The following is a 17,626-nucleotide window of genomic DNA, read 5'->3' on the forward strand; positions in this document are numbered from 1 at the left end:
ATTTTTAGTTATTATTACTGCACTGTTGGAGGTAAAAACACAAACTTTTCGCTGCACCTGCGATAACATCTGCAAATCTGTGTAAGACCAATACACTTTGATTTGATTTGATTTAGATGAGTGGCCTGGAATCTTTTTTTCCCCCAAAATAATAATTCTGATGGGGTAGTTGACTGAAAACAGAAGTAATGTAGGTTAAGCATGTTGAGTAATGAGTAGGATTATGTGTTTTCCCATGAAAAAGGGATCTGCTTTCACAATGAAAACCAGTTTTCGAACATATACTGTATATTATGGAAAAGAGATGTATGTTTATGAACGATGAATCATGCTGCCTTGTCGACGACATGAACGAGCGGCGCAGAATACTGTTCGATTTGAAAACTGCGCCGCTTTTACACATTCACAGTTACGGGCCACACCCCGGTGCACCGCGGTTTAGCTTAATCGAACTCCCTCAATGAAGAGTATCACCCAATCGGTGCTCATATATCTTCTGCCTCCTTCAAGAGTTTGTCCAATCAGATCTGTCAAATTTTAGTATCTAGTCGCGATATCCTGGGCATCCAATGAAAATCCAATATCCTTCCACGTGGCTTGCTTCCGAGAACCGATACCGCGAGAGTAGGCTAAGCCGCAGTTCATCTGTATTGCGGTGAGTGCAACTGTACGAGCGGCGCCTTCACGCCAATTCATTCAACTCCAGCAACTCATATAACAGAGGACAGGAGGCGGTCTGTGCTTTTACATTGAACGGAGGACGAGCACCTCTTTCTACGGCTCTGCAAGCTTCCCTTTTAAATTGCGACACATACTGTGAGTATTTACGGTTTCTCAGTTTGACGGATGGTATGGATGAAAACACAGGCTATTTTGCTTGGGTTCCGGGTGTGTTTATGTAATATTTTCTTCTAGATCGCGTGCAAACATGGCTCTTGAGTTATCTTTCCCGAGTCAACCGCAGTGTCAATTTGGACTGTCGTGCATGCTAGCCAGTTGCGAATATAGTGGGCAGACCGCATGTGCGAGACGGAGTTTGATGAAAGGGATGCATTGTAAGGTTTTGGGAGAAGGGCTGCACGATTAGTTGACAGAATGCATGGTTGTTAAGTTAAGCGTTATATTAGTCATTTGGACAGTTCGCTTGGTGAGAATTGATGAAAAACGTTGATTGTCTCTAGATTTCGTCAAAGAAGTAAAGTACCAAGCCATCAGAATATATATAGCCTTTGAAAAGCCACAGTCAATGACTTTTAACAAAATTGGCTACATTTTGAAATATCCAATCTCTCTATGAATAAAACGAAAGCACCAAATTGAAATGTGGTTGGTTACATTCCATTACAAATCACGGTTGTGCATCGATCGTTGTGCTTAACCATGTGATGTAACTGAATCACGTATAGCCTACGATTCATGCTTGTTCAAGAAATGTTAGGTTTTCTTTTTGAATTCAATAGGCCTGTGGACTTTGCTTGGGACAAATGGGTGCTTGAAGTAGACGTTGAATAGTTAACCAATTCAATAGGGCAATGTGGGAAAAGTAGATGTAGGCAACCAATAATCCCACAAAATGAATAGTCTGCCTAATTGAAGTTGGAAAGATGATGGTGTAAGTAATCCATGAGGGCTGCCTACTGAAATCACAAACACTATCAATATTAATTGATAGGGTGTCAGCAAACACACCACTGTTGCCAGATTCAGCACAAGAGTCAATCATCATGTCCAAACACGCGTTGTTTTACTAAACACTCTTAGGTGGGCTTGTCCTCATCGACCTCCACTTCATCTCATTACATTTGATGCAGCCAGGTACTAATTGCTGTTGTGACAGTTTTCCATGCTTAGAGGGTGCATAGGCTCTGAGCCATGGATACCTTGCCAAACCGGTGCCCAGGACACCTTTGCTGGACCATTTCATTTAGCTTCCACTCTACCTCGGTTATTGGCGTGTTACAGCGAAGGGGGAGCTCCCGGAGGCAAACAAATGGCTGCTCAGCGTCACCACCAAGAGCGAGGGCCTCCGTTAACCCCGTAGTGGCTGATAGGAAGCGGGCTGCTGCTCAAGCGCATTACATCAGCCATCACTCATTCACTCGCCCGCTCCGGACCCTGGCGCTTTCAGTCAGCACTCCGTACTCCCGAGGGCTATGATGTAATTTCAGATGCATTAAATGCATCATTGCTACATTAGTAGCCTTATGCCCTATTCACATTACATCTGAGCAGTCTGTCTGTGCCAGATGCCATTCATTTCAATGGGTACGTCCACAACGGCGTGGTATAGCAGCCCCCCCACGTGGTTCAAGGCTCCGTTGCGAAACGGATGCCGCATACTTTGAATCTTTTCAAACTTTGCGTCATCTTTAGTGTAGCCAGAGTCAGTCAATAGACAGGAAGTTACCATACCACAGAACAAGATTAACATATTATGTTTTCGGCAAAGGCATTATGGGATAGCTAACAACTTGTAAACAATTACCCATTCCTACAAGTGAGTACTATTTTTAATAGTAATGTTAAATAATACACATTGGCAGTTAAGCCAATTTATATTCGACTGCGTGTACAAAACATTAAGGACACCTTCCTAATATTGAGCTGCACCCCCCCCCCCCCCCCCTATTCTCCTCAGAACAGCCTCAATTCGTCTGGGTATGGACTCTACAAGGTGTCAAGCGTTCCACAGGAATGCTGGCCCATGTTGACTCCAATGCTTCCTACAGTTGTATCAAGTTGGCTGGATGGTCTTTGGATGATGGACCATTCTTGATTCACACAGGAAACTGTTGAGCGTGGAATAACCCAGCAGCGTTGCAGTTCTTGACACAAACCGGTGTGCCCGGCACCTACCCCGTTCAAAGGCAGTTAAATCTTTTGTCCTGCCCATTCACCCTCTAAATGGCACACACACAATCCGTCTCAATTGTCTCACGGCTTTAAAATCCTTATTTAGCCTGTCTCCTCCCCTTCATCTATGCTGATTTGAAATGGATTTAACAAGTGACATCAATAAGGAATCATAGATTTTACCTGGATTCAACTGGTCAGGTGTTCATGTTTTGTACACTCAGTGTATAGGGTGTCCACCCACGGCCCAGAGTGGGTGAAAACGCACGTTGGTGATTTAAATTTCACTTCCTTGTGTTTATAAAATACATTTTACCAAGACAAATATAATTTTTATACATTATATCCAAAAAGTCCGATTTCGTTACCTAATACATTAGATAATAAGCACCTAGCTCTGTTGAAAAAAGTAACTAAACAAAACATGTTTTGTCACCTGAAACAATGTTTCTCCTTCTTGAATGCAAAGTTCAAATTATTTAATGAAAAGGTCATGAATGCTATCCCTGACGAGAAATTAGCCTCTCTTCCATCTTGTCTTGCAGTGTGAAACCCTCGGCTCTCCGTCCAGTAGTGGAACGATATTGCGTGAAGATGACGTGCAGACTAATGAAATGCATCACTATGTAAAACAGGGCATTACGGTGGCCTGGCTATGCTCATTTCAACCATAAAAGGACACTGGCCTTGTCCTTGTTAATTTCATGTTGCAGTCAGGCTATATTATCAAGAAAGCCAGAGAGACGAGAACCCTGATTTCTTACTGACTGTTGACAAACCTTTTCACCTTCTTTCCAAACACCCTTTACACTTCCACCACTGATCTTTCATCCAAACTGTGGATGAATATCGTTCCTCTACTGGAATGTGTCTAGTTTATCTCTAATTGGTAGTCATTTAGAGTTGAAGTTGATCACCACATGACCTCGGAAAGCCACACTGTTTTCTTTTGAGATCTGTTAAAGGCACGACATGGCTCCTTGTTCATCTACAACACCAGAAGTGAGAAGGTCATGGCAAGCACAAAGTGACTGGTGCTGCCGCCACATGGTTCAGCCACAAAAAGGCAGAACGTTCATACATGAACGTGCCGTCAATGATGACTTTCAACAAACATCCTGCCAACTTTGCTTTGCCGTAGAGTTTCAGCGATTGGGGGAATGGTTCGCCTTTGACCCCCCCCCCCCAACACACACACACACACTCCAATCCTTGACTGGCATATCACCACAGAGCTTGCTGATAATCGCATTAGACCCGCTTCATGCTCATTGTTAGACATCTTGATTATTATGAGGCAGATGTAGTGGCGTTTCGCACAAGGGCAGGGAACCCCAACATCAAGTATCAGGTGTTTCATTTAGTCTAATGTTCTGGATGATTAAATTATATATACAGTGGGGAGAACAAGTATTTGATACACTGCCGATTTTGCAGGTTTTCCTACTTACAAAGCATGTAGAGGTCTGTCATTTTTATCATAGGTACACTTCAACTGTGAGAGACGGAATCTAAAACAAAAATCCAGAAAATCACATTGTATGATTTTTAAGTAATTAATTTGCATTTTATTGCATGACATAAGTATTTGATCACCTACCAACCAGTAAGAATTCCGGCTCTCACAGACCTGTTAGTTTTTCTTTAAGAAGCCCTCCTGTTCTCCACTCATTACCTGTATTAACTGTACCTGTTTGAACTCGTTACCTGTATAAAAGACACCTGTCCACACACTCAATCAAACAGACTCCAACCTCTCCACAATGGCCAAGACCAGAGAGCTGTGTAAGGACATCAGGGATAAATTGTAGACCTGTACAAGGCTGGGATGGGCTACAGGACAATAGCCAAGCAGCTTGGTGGGAAGGCAACAACTGTTGGCACAATTATTAGAAAATGGAAGAAGTTCAAGATGACGGTCAATCACCCTCGGTCTGGGGCTCCATGCAAGATCTCACCTCGTGGGGCATCAATGATCATGAGGAATGTGAGGGATCAGCCCAGAACTACACGGCAGGACCTGGTCAATGACCTGAAGAGAGCTGGGACCACAGTCTCGAAGAAAACCATTAGTAACACACTACGCCGTCATGGATTAAAATCCTGCAGCGCACGCAAGGTCCCCCTGCTCAAGCCAGCGCATGTCCAGGCCCGTCTGAAGTTTGCCAATGACCATCTGGATGATCCAGAGGAGGAATGGGAGAAGGTCATGTGGTCTGATGAGACAAAAATAGAGCTTTTTGCTCTAAACTCCACTCGCCGTGTTTGGAGGAATAGAAGGATGAGTACAACCCCAAGAACACCATCCCAACCGTGAAGCATGGAGGTGGAAACATCATTCTTTGGGGATGCTTTTCTGCAAAGGGGACAGGACGACTGCACCGTATTGAGGGGAGGATGGATGGGGCCATGTATCGCGAGATCTTGACCAACAACCTCCTTCCCTCAGTAAGAGCATTGAAGATGGGTCGTGGCTGGGTCTTCCAGCATGACAACGACCCGAAACACACAGCCAGGGCAACTAAGGAGTGGCTCCGTAAGAAGCATCTCAAGGTCCTGGAGTGGCCTAGCCAGTCTCCAGACCTGAACCCAATAGAAAATCTTTGGAGGGAGCCGAAAGTCCGTATTGCCCAGCGACAGCCCCGAAACCTGAAGGATCTGGAGAAGGTCTGTATGGAGGAGTGGGCCAAAATCCCTGCTGCAGTGTGTGCAAACCTGGTCAAGAACTACAGGAAACGTATGATCTCTGTAATTGCAAACTAAGGTTTCTGTACCAAATATTCAGTTCTGCTTTTCTGATGTATCAAATACTTATGTCATGCAATAAAATGCAAATTAATTACTTAAAAATCATACAATGTGATTTTCTGGATTTTTGTTTTAGATTCCTTCTCTCACAGTTGAAGTGTACCTATGATAAAAATTACAGACCTCTACATGCTTTGTAAGTAGGAAAACCTGCAAAATCAGCAGTGTATCAAATACTTGTTCTCCCCACTGTATATATTTTTTTACCTCTTTGCTATTTTCTCATTTGAAGGTGTTTGTTTTGAACCCATAATGAGCAGTGCTTTGATTCGTTTGTTTTTGTTCATTAGGTAGGCCTATGTTGCCTGAACCATAATGACAGGGGGCCTGTCAATCGATCTCGTGTTTAGGGTATGGATGACCTTCCTGTCTCGCATATGTCCGCTAGTGACAAAAAATACCCCACTCCACCCTTGTGGGGCGAGTATCTTTATTATTTCACCCTGACTATATGGCGAGACCAGTTCCATGTAACCGTTCTATGCGAATAAGACAGCAATATTTGAACACTTTCACGACACAGAAATGTCTCTGAAGATCTGCTTTCATAACATGACTTAGGCCTTCGGCTTAACATAACGTCATTGCAGTGTTCGTGATGTCTATGACTGCCATATGCTTTATTTGGCACGTCAGGAGAGCCAGTGCAGGGACACAACGATGGCCTCGAGTCAAATGGGCCTGCAGAGATATCAAATGAGCAAGGCAAGAGGCACTTTCACCTGGCAATTTACTTTCTGGCGTAGTGAAAGCTACCAGCACTAATTTGAATTACATAAAATCTGCGTGGAGCACTGTACCCTTATTAAGAGGCCCTGCCCAGCAAATAATTTGATATATGGTATGATGCACAGAAATAATGAGCCTTAGAATGAAGCAAGGCAGGACCTCATTGTCACACTCGCAAGGCTGCGTGTCTTCGTTTTATTTATCTGCAAGCCTCTGCTTTGGTATGGGTTGATCAGTTCTAGTGTGGCATATCCATTCGTTCAAAGAAACCCTGTACTATTCCAAGTCGATTTGAAGTGTACTGGGTTTGGAAAAGGAAATCTCGAAGGAAATTCCTCTGGAGCGGGGAAGAAGGAGCCAAATGAATCACCTTGCTCGTATTTGAAGCTTCAGTCGTAAGAAATCACAGATAACCGATCCTCTGACGTGTTTTGTGTATTTTTTTTTTTTTTAAGGTTCTGGGAGAACATTGATTAAAGCACTCATCCCCACTGCACTTCAGGATTGAATTTACACTCTTCATTCCACCGAGTGTATTTAAAAAAAAAAATATATATATATATAGATCTCTCGACCAGCGACAAGTAACAAGATAAATGTTTCCTTTGAGTTTCTGAGGAAAATGGGCATTGAGGCTTAATGAAATCTCTTCACGTGAATGAGGGGATCGGTTTCATTCTCTAAGGGGCTAGTTTTAGCTGGATCTGAATGCTGCCGGTGTTGCCGTGTTTTTCACCTCCTGCAGGGGTGACTGAGGGGAATTCATAACGGAGCAATAGCCTCTCACATGACTGAAACCTAATTGGGTCACAGGGCGGTAAGTGGCCCTAAAAAAAAAATCTGCCCTTCTGAAAAAAGCTGGTTTATAGGTAAAGGGAGTGTGTATGCTCAAATATGGCACAGGGTCTGAACAGTTCAATAAGTTAATCTGGTTGCTGGTTAACATTACCATGTGTCCGACAACCAGAGCCATCCAACTTTAAGCAGACCACACATACAAGTCACCGTTGTGTACAGCTACAGTTGCCTCACATGTCATCTAAGCTGAAGTCATTGACTCTTGGATTGTTCATCGGTGGTGCGTTTCGTTTGGGTCAAGGGGTGACTCAAACGGAAATTAAATGCAGTGGTTTGGTTTGAAGAGTGAATTTACTGGGCTGGAAGTATTGGATTTTCGGTGGGTCTGGGGGGCGTTTGTGTGTGTGGAGGTAGTATAATTGCGTTGCAGTGTGTGTTCCGGGGAGGGAGGAACATGTTTTAAAGGCCCGTTGTCAGTGCGGAGGGGGGTAGCTGCAGTCGGGGTTAGGTTGGGCTCGACGGGACCCCATCCTGCACTCCCCGGAGGGTGCATCAGTGCCGTCCCATCTCCCCCGTCACCAAATTGTGCAGGGCAGGAAGCTGCAGGTTGTAGCCATTCATGCTGAATACATTTGAATGTTGAGACTTAGTTGCATCATTATTTTTTAAGCAAGAGACAAGAGAAAGCCCCCCAGAGATTAGAACAAATAACTGTGTGTGTGTTGGGTCCGAGGGCCCTTCTTGGTATAGCGAGGGCCCTTCTTGACATGTCCTTTCTTATGCAAGCGGTTTCGTAACCTCTAACACCCACTGAAGATGGACGTTCAGAGGACAAGGGGAAAGGGCTAACGCACACGACCGAGCTGGTTAGCGTCAGCTACTCGCTGCAACATCAAAGTGCATGGGCACACGCACACAGGGTCGCTCCACCGCCACCGAGAGCCCTCTGTTCCACTGCCACCCAGACCCTTCCAGTCCACAGCCAGGCCAGTTGGGGCTGGCTAATATCAGCCTTTTACCCATACACTATCACACCAAAAGTTAGGGACTAACATGGTGTGGGATGGCTTTCAGTTTAATAGACCTAGTTTTTCACCCAAGTTAGCCATATTATGTGAAAGGTACTATAAATGTCTTAAATTAATAAAATAAAATTGGTATTGCCAAACATTTATTTTGTTTTTGTTAAATTACTGACAATACAGGTTGCCATACAGATTGCAAAATAGTTGGGAGGAAATGTTCGATGTACCGATTCCATAGCACATGTTTTATGAACTGATACACAAAACGACGCCGGATTCAAAACTTAGTGTTTTTCAATGTAGATTATTATACAACATTCTTGCAACCAATAGAATGTTATATATATATATATGTGGGGGATATAACCATCCCACCTCTGCAGATTTAGCTGGGAAGAGACAAAATCATTAGATCACTTTTGTTTTTGGTACTGTCCATATGTAGCTTGTCTTTAGTCGCAGGTTCAGGAATGTCTGAAAAATTGTTGACTCTGCAGATAGCACTTCTGGGTGATTCCGAAAAGTCGTAGTCAATTGATCAATAATAGAATAATTGCGAAGATATTACAATCTGTAGAAACTATGAGAATAGATGGGTTCAGAGCTTTTGTGAAACAGCACAATAGAAAATGATATATGGCAGCTAGGAGTCATGGTGCACAAGACACCAGTCTGATGCGCCTTTCTCAGTGGACATTGCGGCGGCCACTGGGATAACACAGTCCATCACTCTTAAGACATTTGATACTGACATTTTATATGGTTATATTATGCAAAAATAATGGTGCAACACTATGTAATCTAATATTTTATAACAAATGTGATTTATCCTGTGTTGGATACGGTTGCTGTCCGCGGTTCTGAAACATAATCTTCAGTGCGCCATAGAATTAGCGCGTTTTCCCCATGTTGCAATGTGCATAACAGCAAAGTTAACCAGCATATTGAGAACAATGTGGCGTCAGGCAGAAGCAGCAGAGACAAGGGAACAGCCCTTGCCTTTGCCTGCCTTTAACTAATTGCCTAAGAAATTTGAGGAGAGTGGAAACCAACTTAATTAGGTCTATAATCAATAGCCTAACTGTTAAATGTGCCTGGCTTTATAAATCATCCATTTATATTTACAGAATTAAGACGGGTCTTGCTTCTGTTGCCTGTTTTTAAACATGGTGCCACATTTGTGGCCTGCTGGAGGTCATTTTGCAGGGCTCTGGCAGTGCACCTCCTTGCACAAAGGCGGAGGTAGTGGTCCTGCTGCTGGGTTGTTGCCCTCCTACGGCCTCCTCCACGTCTCCTGATGTACTGGCCTGTCTCCTGGTAGCGCCTCCATGCTCTGGACACTACGCTGACAGACACAGCAAACCTTTTTGCCACAGCTCGCATTGATGTGCCATCCTGGATGAACTGCACTACCTGAGCCACTTGTGTGGGTTGTAGACTCCGTCTCATGCTACCACTAGAGTGAGAGCACCGCCAGCATTCAAAAGTGACCAAAACATCAGCCAGGAAGCATAGGAACTGAGAAGTGGTCTGTGGTCACCACCTGCAGAATCACTCCTTTTTTGGGGGTGTCTTGCTAATTGCCTATAATTTCCACCTTTTGTCTATTCCATTTGCACAACAGCATGTGAAATTTATTGTCAATCAGTGTTGCTTCCTAAGTGGACAGTTTGATTTCATAGAAGTGTGATTGACTTGGAGTTACATTGTGTTGTTTAAGTGTTCCCTTTATTTTTTTGAGCAGTGTATTTCAAGTAATATTTACCCCCCCCCCCAAAAATACCTGTATATGTGGGATTGGAAATTATGCAGACAATTACATTGATAGAAGCCACAATCTATCTGCAATATTAAAGCTGATCTACCACCACACACACAAAAAAGGGTGCTGTTTATGTCATGTAAATCAACCTGTTGTCCCCCAGCTGGAATTTCACAGAAGGATGTGTTATGTTGCTAGATGGTCCATTTTTAGTTGGACTGAACGGGGGCTTCATGGTTGCCTTTAACTTTGACTCCCCTAGCTTGCTTTGCGTTTCGCTACACCCGCAATAACATCTGCTAAATATGTGTATGCGACCAAAAAGATTTGATTGGGCCGCACCTTTGCTTTTCACCACTCCTTCCACATGAACGAGCCCCCTGACGCGCACGCGCAGAGCTAATATGCTTTGCGTGAGATTGTTGGCTCAACCCGGCGACGTCCATCGTCACTGCCAAATGACGCAGGCTTGGCGGTCAGCGGTTTATGGCTGTGCCACCCAGGTCACCACAACTCGTAGCCAGGTGGTTAGGCGATCAATATCAACCGCCATAGGGAAACATCTGAGGGTATGGTAGGCAAGTCCTCACCCTTTCTCTCTCCCCCACCCCTCTGGTCCCTTTTTTAATTCATAATGATATATACCGTAAAACTTATATTAATGGCACAGGCGTTTATTTGATATCACTGAACACAACAGGCGCTTAGAGGCTTCTATTTGAGCCAGGCGTTTATTTCATTAATGCACACAGCTTTTGTTCATTTGCATAATACTTTTTCAAATTTCAAACAAGTTTTCAGCATTTTTTAATAATTTTTATTTTATTTCCTGCACTAATGTATTATCATCCTTGACATAATACTTATTCTCTTTGACTGTGCATTTTCGTCAGTTCTTACTTTTGCCACTAAAGGGCGATCGGACGATTTCTCAGCTGTTAGCAGCCAAATATGCTAGAGGTTTCTTAATGGCGATTAAAAACGGATGATTGCCATTTCTGGAGGCATTACTAAATTATTTAATGTAACAAATTAAACCTCAAACAATTCATGGTAACCTCATAAACAATTCATTTAGACCGGTGTTTATTTAAAACCGATGTTTTATTTGCTCAAATGTGTGCAGTTTGCCCGGCTATTAAGGGACCAGCAGCCATTTGAGACTGTTTTAATTGAAGTTTTACGGTAGGCTATTAGTTCATACTGTCTTGGCTATGACTTAGGCCTTCCTGTTCTGTCCTATGTTTTTGGCCCTGTTGGTCGGTGGTGTAGGATAAAATTGCCCCCTAGATCTGAAGTCAATTTTGAAGTTTTCCTCTAATGGTATAGGGATGATAAGCTGATCCCAGATCTGTGCCAAAGGACAACTTCCATCCCGGGGTGCGTCTGAGTCATACGACACAGTGTTTACCTGTCAGACCTTTGCATTGCAGTACAGCCCTCAAATACAAACTTATTGTATACATGGAGAGCAAGGCATATACTCCCCTCTCTCGCTATGACTACCTGTCATACCCTGTACAGCACTTTCAGTGGATTTCAGGCAGGCTGTGTGGAAAGCTACATCACCCCAGGTTAAGACTAGTTCTGCCGACATGTCTGTCGGCACAGCTTCTGCGCCGCTTCCCGGGCAGTTCTGAGCAGACTGAAATAACCACACACCTTGTCACCATCGTGTGTGTGCAGATCACCCTGTTAACACAGCTCCTGTCATGATGTGGCGGTACATGTATGTGCGATGGATGAGGAGCCAGCCCCATGAATAATGCAGGATTCATAGAGAAGCTGTGAACATGCTAGTCATGTCTGGGCATTCGGTTTCAACGGATCCCTGCCTGCCTACACACAATGCTCCTCCAAGTTATCTGAGACTTGTGTTTATTCTCCCTCTCCTTCATACCAACGTGCTTCTACGGAGTCTGCTTTTCTCACCGTCCCGGGCTGTGCTGACCACACATTTACATTTACATTTAAGTCATTTAGCAGACGCTCTTATCCAGAGCGACTTACAAATTGGTGCATTCACCTTATGATATCCAGTGGAACAACCACTTTACAATAGTGCATCTAACTCTTTTAAGGGGGGGGGGGGTTAGAAGGATTACTTTATCCTATCCTAGGTATTCCTTAAAGAGGTGGGGTTTCAGGTGTCTCCGGAAGGTGGTGATTGACTCCGCTGACCTGGCGTCGTGAGGGATGCACACTGCAGGCTGTACTAAGCATCTGGCCATTTCCTCCACTCTTGAGACTGGTAGTGCTGAGCAATTAAACAAAATGTCAGCCACTAATTGACGGACATTCGGTTCAAATTAGAGGTTGACCGATTAATCGGCATGGCCGATTTTCAAGTTTTCATAACAATTGGTAATCGGCCTTTTTGGATGCCGATTATGGCCGATTACATTGCAATCCACGAGGAGACTATTGTATTTTCAGTTGTTTTGAAGCTGGTGTACCAAAGTAAAAGATGCAAAAATGAATCTTAAGCATAGATATAGTGCACATAGAACAGATCTACTGCTTCTTAGACCTGCTTTCAATGACAGATCTATAACACATTTCTATGTGAATTTGGCCCCAGAAGTTACCTATTGCAGCTTTAATTAGAACAATTTACCTTCTCGTTCTAGGACTGGAAACATTGTTTGCTGAGTTCACAACATGCTACACTTATGAGAAACAAGTTTTGGTTTATTTTATACCGTTTACGCGGTCATGTGAGCAATGAGCATGTTTGTTTTTTCTGTCCTGTTTATGTTGACTGAGCGTGCGCACACGTGCCTGAGCAAGTACCCAGCCTTCTTGCAAATGTAGGAAAGTGCGCAGTTGTCCTTCTGTTATTTTTTTTCTTCCTTCACTTCAGTGTAAGCTAACAAAGTCCTTTTACATTTTTATTTTTATTTTTTTAATATTCATTTAAATTATAATAGTTCCTCAGCTTTTGAAAAATCTTTCCAAAACTCTCCCCCTCGATAATCGGCGTTACTGATAAATAGGCTATGGATATGGATTTGTACATTTCATACTATAGCATAACTGTCCCCTTCATACTTTCCTTGTCAAGTCATCTTATAGCCTACTTTCATAAACGAGGTTAAGGAAAGGAGACATATATATTTGCTTGGCGGGTGCTTTTACGGGGGTGTGCGCGTGTGAGTTTCCTGATTCTCTCAAAAGGCCTACGTTCATTTAGACCGTTTCCTAAAGTAGCCTGTCTGGACTCCGTCTCTTTAAGAATCAAACGCTCCTGTCATGATTTAATCTCGTAGAAGGCCTATTGTCAAGTGCTTAGGTTACATTTAAAAAAAAATTTTTTTTATATGTAGAAAAGCCAACGGGCAAGGAAAAGGTAGGCATATCTTTATTTTGACTCTGTTAATGTTGTCAATACGAAAATGCAACAGATCCTTTCCAACCTGGCATTTTCTACATTTGTTGATTCATATTTCTAAGTAATAACCTGAATAACAGTGGAATGCCATGATAATAACGAAGTGTAATGGCTTGTTTCATAGATGATTTTTTATTAAGAAACATATCCACGTCAACAAGTGTACAAACAGAATTGTGACCTCCCCTTTTTGGACCCCCCCACCCCCCACCCCATGTACATTGGCCTGGCCAATTACCTTAACCTCAAATTCCAAGACTGTCAAAGCTCTACTCGGTGTGTAATACAGTTCATATCAATCAATCTCATCTCCCCAACATAACCACCACAGAGCAGTCATCTCTGGCCAGTAATCTGCCGCCCGTCTGGGACTCGGTATGTAATCGAGTTATTATCTCAATCTGTACACAAACAGGCCAAGCCACAATCACACAGCCTGCTGGTCAATTCTCAAGTCGGCTTCTGTCCACTCTAAACAGTGCACTATTTGACTCTGTTAAAGTAACTGTCCAGTGAAAATCTCCTTTAAAAAAAAAAAAAGCTCAGATTCTGTTAACGCATACCCAAATAATGTTGTTGACTCGTCCTGTACTTGCATATGTCCTTATTATACACATGGTGTATACACATGGTGTATAATATGCCTCTCTCCATCCCTACAAAATCCTCCCAATGTCTATCCACTCAAGTCCATCTTGGTTCCATCTCTGACGCGTGTCACGTTATGCTTAGGAAAAAAAGGTCAGTCCTCTTAAGATGGCACTCCGAGCAAGGATGGCCTTCAAGCTCCTTCTGTGAGCCTCAGCTATGTCGTTTGGTACTGTGAGTCAAAAGAATGTTTTGCAGCGTTTTTCCTTGTAATGCCGTCGTCAACATGGCCTCGTCATCTTTAACGCAGTTCTTGCATAAGTCATGGCGCCCTAATTTCTTGACTGCGGCAGGATAGGAGGGAGGGGAAGAGGACGGAGAGGGAAATTGAGAGTAGGGAGAGAGGAAAGGAGATGGACGGAGAGAGGGAAAAGGAGACCTTCTGTTGAGTTGCCAATAAGCCGCGGCAGCCTCCTTCGAATGTAGCCTAGCCCAGGAGTGTGCTGAATCTCTCTCCCCCGACACGGCTCGTGTCAGGCTGAATGCACAGCCGGGTGTCATGACTCACTGTGTCACATGAAAAGGCGGTGCTCTTTCTCCTCTACACACTGCATGGCTCTTGTGTAAAGCCCTTGGTGATATGGCTATACAGTGGGGAGAACAAGTATTTGATACACTGACGATTTTGCAGGTTTTCCTACTTACAAAGCATGTAGAGGTCTGTAAGTTTTATCATAGGTACACTTCAACTATGAGAGACGGAATCTAAAACAAAAATCCAGAAAATCACATTGTATGATTTTTAAGTAATTAATTTGCATTTTATTGCATGACATAAGTATTTGATACATCAGAAAAGCAGAACTTAATATTTGGTACAGAAACCTTTGTTTGCAATTACAGAGATCATACGTTTCCTGTAGTTCTTGACTAGGTTTGCACACACTGCAGCAGGGATTTTGGCCCACTCCTCCCTACAGATCTTCTCCAGATCCTTCAGGTTTCGGGGCTGTCGCTGGGCAATACGGACTTTCGGCTCCCTCCAAAGATTTTCTATTGGGTTCAGGTCTGGAGACTGGCTAGGCCACTCCAGGACCTTGAGATGCTTCTTACGGAGCCACTCCTTAGTTGCCATGGCTGTGTGCTTCGTGTCGTTGTCATGCTGGAAGACCCAGCCACGACCCATCTTCAATGCTCTTACTGAGGGAAGGAGGTTGTTGGCCAAGATCTCGCGATACATGGCCCCATCCATCCTCCCCTCAATACGGTGCAGTCGTCCTGTCCCCTTTGCAGAAAAGCATCCCCAAAGAATGATGTTTCCACCTCCATGCTTCACGGTTGGGATGGTGTTCTTGGGGTTGTACTCATCCTTCTATTCCTCCAAACACGGCGAGTGGAGTTTAGAGCAAAAAGCTCTATTTTTGTCTCATCAGACCACATGACCTTCTCCCATTCCTCCTCTGGATCATCCAGATGGTCATTGGCAAACTTCAGACGGGCCTGGACATGCGCTGGCTTGAGCAGGGGGACCTTGCGTGCGCTGCAGGATTTTAATCCATGACGGCGTAGTGTGTTACTAATGGTTTTCTTTGAGACTGTGGTCCCAGCTCTCTTCAGGTCATTGACCAGGTCCTGCCGTGTAGTTCTGGGCTGATCCCTCACATTCCTCATGATCATTGATGCCCCACGAGGTGAGATCTTGCATGGAGCCCCAGACCGAGGGTGATTGACCGTCATCTTGAACTTCTTCCATTTTCTAATAATTGTGCCAACAGTTGTTGCCTTCTCACCAAGCTGCTTGCCTATTGTCCTGTAGCCCATCCCAGCCTTGTACAGGTCTACAATTTATCCCTGATGTCCTTACACAGCTCTCTGGTCTTGGCCATTGTGGAGAGGTTGGAGTCTGTTTGATTGAGTGTGTGGACAGGTGTCTTTTATACAGGTAACGAGTTCAAACAGGTGCAGTTAATACAGGTAATGAGTGGAGAACAGGATGGCTTCTTAAAGAAAAACTAACAGGTCTGTGAGAGCCGGAATTCTTACTGGTTGGTAGGTGATCAAATACTTATGTCATGCAATAAAATGCAAATTAATTACTTAAAAATCATACAATGTGATTTTCTGGATTTTTGTTTTAGATTCCGTCTCTCACAGTTGAAGTGTACCTATGATAAAAATGACAGACCTCTACATGCTTTGTAAGTAGGAAAACCTGCAAAATCGGCAGTGTATCAAATACTTGTTCTCCCCACTGTATGTAACATAATGTATTTACTGTTTATTCACATTTTCAAGTACTGGTGACAAATCATGCATTCCGATTCTTGCATAGATTGTAATGGATGTGTGTGTAAAATACTTTTTTGAAGGTTGTACTGATTATGATGAGCTAATGCTAAGCTATTTGCCAGCCATGTGTGGCACTGTGTTTGTTCACATTATACAATATATTCTGGGTGTCACGTAAATCTGTCAGACCAAATATGTTATAACAGAATGAGGTGAGGGATGACTCACAAATCTTTCAAGTCAACATCCAGAAGTGAAAAAGGAAATGAATGATGCTAAGACACACCTCCAACATTCATACTGGACCAACCAAATCTGGTCTTGTTTGGGGGTGGAGCTAGAAGAAAATGTAGTGGGAGATTTTACCGTAATTCTATTACCAAACTTTGCATCTGCACAGTTGAAGGAAATGTGTTTGTGAAATTCTGTGTAAATTGTTCAAAGTAGTCATTGTGCGTAGAGTTGTATGGTTTGCTATACTTTCAAATCAATGTTTTTCTTCCAAGCATAATTCCGTTACCGTGGAATTACCCTACAGCATTTAACAATGTTTCAAATTCACACCATGGCTTCCCCACAACAGCCAAAATGAGGACTCATAGACCCCAAAAAAACTCTGTGGTGTCACAAATCCGACACATTTTAAAAACAGATCAAATTAAAATGTTCCCCCTGAGTGAACAAAGTGCAGACACATGCCCTCCAGACCAGCATGTACCTGCCACTCGTTTTACAGAGAATGCTGCCATTCTTTTTGTTTCCCCCCCTATCCAGGCGGTGCAGTACTGTTGCTGTTTTGGAGTGAATTAGAGACACACCTGACCCTGGGATCGCTCAGCGTTATGAATGCATGGTGCCAGCGTTCCCGACCAGGTGGAATTCCAACTATTCCAGACACAGCAGTCTTCCTACTTTTAAGGAAGGGATGTGAGCAATCCCCATAGGCAATCTCGAAATTCAACGTCCTGGATTTGGTTCCAAAGCAGAGGAATGTGAGTCAATAATATTATGGAGAAGCTTCTGTTCATTTCTACTTAATTTACCATTGTCCTCACTAATAGGCCAGGAATGGACGTACAGCAGGAAGCATAACAGTTAACAAGGTAGAATGTAGGTAGAAGTTGCCTCTAACCACTGATACAGGGTCAGAATCATTCGTCGCTCTAATTATGTGTTACAATTAGGGAAAGGGTAAACTGATCCTAGATCTAATCTGTGCATTACAGCAAACATACCTCAGTCTAGCCTTGCACACCCCACTTGAGAAGCCACAAACAACCAATCCGCCGCATACATTCACCCCTCTCCTAAACCCTTACATCGGGGCATTCCAACAGTCAGCCATACAGCACCAAAAGACTGTTTTCGCCTTGTCTAGCTTCT

At 43.5% G+C, this 17,626-nt stretch overlaps 1 protein-coding gene across 5 annotated transcripts in view; it reads left to right on the top strand.

The window, feature by feature from the left end:
- The first annotated feature begins 643 nt into the window (after positions 1-643).
- Positions 644-17,626, top strand: part of LOC139546988 (double-stranded RNA-specific editase 1-like) — a 192,198-nt gene continuing 175,215 nt past the window's right edge. For 3 of the 5 annotated variants that reach the window (XM_071356000.1, XM_071356002.1, XM_071356003.1), the window contains exon 1: positions 644-816. The gene's annotated coding sequence lies outside the window, so the exon portion shown is untranslated. Of the gene's footprint in view, positions 817-17,017; positions 17,236-17,626 lie in introns of all 5 variants that reach the window. The other 2 variants (XM_071356001.1, XM_071356004.1) reach the window with 1 other exon arrangement.

The sequence above is a fragment of the Salvelinus alpinus genome, chromosome 20 (assembly GCF_045679555.1).
Source record: "Salvelinus alpinus chromosome 20, SLU_Salpinus.1, whole genome shotgun sequence".
Classification (NCBI taxonomy): domain Eukaryota; kingdom Metazoa; phylum Chordata; class Actinopteri; order Salmoniformes; family Salmonidae; genus Salvelinus; species Salvelinus alpinus.